The 4,394-nt window shown below is 29.5% G+C and overlaps 1 long non-coding RNA gene across 1 annotated transcript; it reads right to left on the reverse strand.

Annotated features, from left to right (window-relative positions):
- Positions 1 to 362: 362 nt before the first annotated feature.
- LOC118192781 (uncharacterized) lies at positions 363 to 4,035 on the reverse strand. The gene is made up of 2 exons (XR_015039347.1): positions 3,971 to 4,035; positions 363 to 706 (listed from the first exon to the last, which is right to left on the reverse strand). It is a non-coding gene; the product is annotated as an uncharacterized LOC118192781 (long non-coding RNA).
- Positions 4,036 to 4,394: the final 359 nt, after the last annotated feature.

Here is a 4,394-nt window from a genome sequence, read left to right on the forward strand (position 1 = left end):
TAAAGATTAATTTTTTAACCCAGGCAGATCATATTTCCTCATATGAAATCATTGTTCAAAATTTATTCACTGCCTTACTTATTCATTACACACAGTATATTCATATACTACTTAATAATATATTAATACAATATTCAAATACTAATAATTAAATCCTTAAAAAATGTTCCTCTATTAAAAGGAAAAACATTTTAAAATGTTCAATTGAGCAGTATTTATTTTACCTCAAAATATGTCACTATTGTATTATTTTTCAAATTCGTTATTAATACATGAATTAAGTAAACTCATGTATTATTTAGAATTGAGGATTAGTGATATGGGATGTTTAGAATGTTCAGGGTTTTATGGAAAAGTACTACTGAATGGTAAAAAGGTTTATTAAAATTCAAATACAGTAATTCAATGAAGTAATATACACATATAATTAATATGCACAACAAACAATTAGTATGAAATGCATGACAGAGCAAGAATGAAAACATACATGAATTTACAATAACATAAGTTGCAAAATAAACAGAATACAGGAAAACTCGCATAAATTTACAATAATACGAAACAATTAAGTGTTATGAGTAATAATATTAGTCAGATTTTTCTTTATAGTTAAATCTTCATTTTCATTGCTCTTTTAATATCTTGTGTTGGTGGTTGGCCTGCACGCATTCTTTAAGCGATAATCTCTGTGGCACTTCATCAAACCCTAAATTGTTGAAACAAACATTATCAAATGCTAACTTGTAATGACATTAATACATGCATCATAACAAATACACAATGAATATTAAGAAAATGTTAATGTACCAATATTTCTTGTTTCAGTAGTATCAATTATTGAAATATCACAAAAGAGGAATTAGACATTTTTGATTAAACATTCAATTATAACATATAATTGTATATTTATATATAATTGTATATTTAATACATCTATCAATTTCAGTGTTATAGTGTGGCACCAGGGTAACTATGCGAGACACACTAATCCCCTCGAAGATTTCTGATTTACAAAATAATTTTGGCAGTAACTTGTAAAGGCTAAATAATATTATCAAAAAGATACAATTCTTAAGTAATGATGTATATTTTTCAGAAATACTTTGGAACTGTTTGAGCTGGTATTCGTGAGAATCCTTGAGTAATTTTTTGAATGCAGAATAGTTTAACTGAGAAACAACAGAATGCAGCCAAATGATATCCCTAAGTATTATTTCATTTCACTTTCTAATGCATGCATAATAGCATTAATTAAGAATTTAATAAAAACATTAAAAATAATTACATGAAGCAAGATCTCTAAAATTTCAAAATTGCATATAAAAATCTAGTTTAATATCTGCAATACATTTTTAACTCATCATATTTTCATAAATTTAACTTTACAATCTAAGACTAATTACAATAAAGCATACTTTATGACACAAGAATATGAACTTCCAGATAATGTGTATCATTTAGTTTGAGATTAAAAACTATGCTAGGAAACATTCTGGAAAACCATATTTAATACGTTTTAAACTATTTTACTTTCCTAGATAACCTCATCAAAATTATTAAATATTCATCAATCTTTTGATCGTCAGTTTCTGTTACCTGCCAGCGAGGTAGAATGTATTCACCAAGACACAAAGAATATGTATTATATATATGTAAAATATAGACAATACAGTGGCTTTGCTCTGCGCGAGCATGCAACCTATAATTAACTTTATGACTACAGTTTCAGGATCTTATCCTAGACCAGTACTTTCGAGAACATTCTGGCATGTTATATAACCGCTAGTACACATACTGAATACGTGCCATTTTTCGTCAGACTGCTTTCTTCTACCGCTGCTCCTCCCATCTTGTTCTTTCCTTTGTTAAAGCAGATATGACGTAAAGTCTAAATTTAATCTTACTCAGTTTAAATCAATATTGAATATATAATTTTGAGAATTTCATCTAAAGGCAAAATGATCTGCTGAGAGAATTGAATAAAGATGTGGGATCTAAAAAGCTAAATCCTTCTTTGTCGTCATTTTGCAACCTTCTATCCAGCCATAACAATGCCTGGCCTATGATGTAGTTATATTGTCAAGCTTTGGTCATTCCTGTGCCTGCCAAAATATTACATATACACGTATGAAAATGATTAATATAAGCTACATAATGTAATATTAATAATTTTCATACGTGTATAATTTTCTAATGATTGTCACAGTAATTACAATAAAAGTCTGAAATATAGCCATGTCTTGCAAAATATCAACTAAATCTGTACACAAGATAAGAAATATCAACTAAATCTATACACAAGAATTTTCCATTAAAAATTTCTGTACAGACCTGATAATCATTATATATACTGCTCTTTGTATAATGTACTGAACTGTAAAGCTCCAGGTATACAAAACATTTCAAGACACTCGATATTTATTCTGTTGCAGAAGCAAACTGTTTATTTTCAATATATATAATAATAAGCAAAGATGATACGTGACAAATCTTTCAGTTCTATAATTCTTATATCTAATATTCAGTGCACTATTATGCTAATAAGCAATCTTTATTCTCAAATCCTTGCAGCCCACCAGCGGCCGAGCGGTAAAGTCGCTGAACACTGGTAGTTCGGTCCGAGGTTCGAGTCCCGCGAACGGGCTCGCTGCATGGGCGTTTTCGTGGTTTTCCCCATGTGTAACGTGTATACGAGCCAGTTTCCCTTAGAAAGTCCTCCACGAAGGCATCCCTCTTCTTAGGCAGATAGCCTTCGAGGCTTTGCCATAATCACACACACACACACAAATCCTTGCATTATATGTTGGTGATTATGGGTGGTCTATTATTCATCTGTTTTCTTATCCGTCATGGCGACTACACTAAGTCTGTTAATCAAAGCTCAAATGTATGCCTGTCTCGTGTAATTTTAAAGAAATATTTGAAGGAAAGATAGGTTAAATTACATAATAATTATACATACTTTGCCTGTGTGTTTACAGTCAGACATAATATTCAACAACTAATATGCTTGAAAATGCCCAAGTGGGATTTGAATGGCTTCAATAACATATACTGGAAAATTAAATAAAAGTATTATAAAAATATTGCGCCCATTTGGATGGCTTAAATAATAGTTGTGTAATAAAAGAACATTTTAGGTTTGATATTAACTAATTAATTGTTTTTTTATTTTATTTCTTTGACCTTTAAAATGAAGAGGTAATGTTTCTAGTTGATATTATGTGAAAACCTGAAAAGCAAACAAAAACTACACTAAATCTAAAAATGTTTCCAAAGTTCACACATCTGCAAGAAACTAATAAGGTCAACAATGCCTGATTAACTGAATTTGTTGGCAGATGATGATTCAAATCTGAATATAGAAGACATGTGAACAGTATAAAAGCATACCAAGTTTATATCAGTGTAAGAGTCATCATATGTGTGAATGAGCCCCTACTATAAATTAAGTACAAGTCTTACTCTGAACTACTTAGTATGCTCATACACTAATTTTTCCATTTTCTTAATTCATATTTTTAATTAGCATTATTACAAAATTAAATAATATCTGTAATAATTGTAACTGAAACAACTGTATTTGAAATTTCACCTCTTTCATAATAACCACAATTGCCTAGTACATATTCATTAGCAAAGCATACAATTAAGTGCTTCACAGTATTATTAACAGTAAGGATGCTATCACACGTCGGTTTGTTTTGGAAGAACAACTGTTTGGAACAATTTTTCTGCTTTGTCACAACAGCCAATTTTCATAGATCACTTTGGGGTTAACATGGGAGACTGGTTCCCCATTACAAACAAGCTGATAGCTGATTGATTGAAAACGAACAATTTGCAATTTTTTTAGAAAGGAAGGAAAAAGTTGCATGTCTTTCTTTCAATAGTAAACCAGGCAGAAAAATTGTCCGAAACAAGTTATTCATGTTCATGTGTGATAAGGGTCTCAGACATCATTACTTACATCTAACATTTCACTTCCAGAAACAAGGGTCAAAATTTTTCAGATGCCATTCACTGTGCCAATGCCTGAAATTAAAAAAAAAATAATTTTATAAAAATCTTTAAAAGGATGATTCAAGTATTGAAAAATCTTAGATCATAACTTGGTCATACACACAAAATATATTATTTTGTATACCAATAAAATAATATGTTGTTCAGTGCTGAATGAATTATTTAACAATAGGAGAGGTCAATGGTTGTGAAATCACATCATAATAATAAGAGAATTTATAAAAAATGAAATAAGGGGTTTTATTTTTATTTTATTTAAATTTTACTATTTAGTTAAGAATAATTATCCTACTAACTTTAATTCATATATTTAATTCTGAAACACACTTTCTACATCTTATCTTTGGCTACTATAGTCTGTGTAGTCAGCT

The sequence above is a fragment of the Stegodyphus dumicola genome, chromosome 2 (genome assembly GCF_044657685.1).
Source record: "Stegodyphus dumicola isolate Sdum_Otavi_A_Nest chromosome 2, ASM4465768v1".
Taxonomy (NCBI): domain Eukaryota; kingdom Metazoa; phylum Arthropoda; class Arachnida; order Araneae; family Eresidae; genus Stegodyphus; species Stegodyphus dumicola.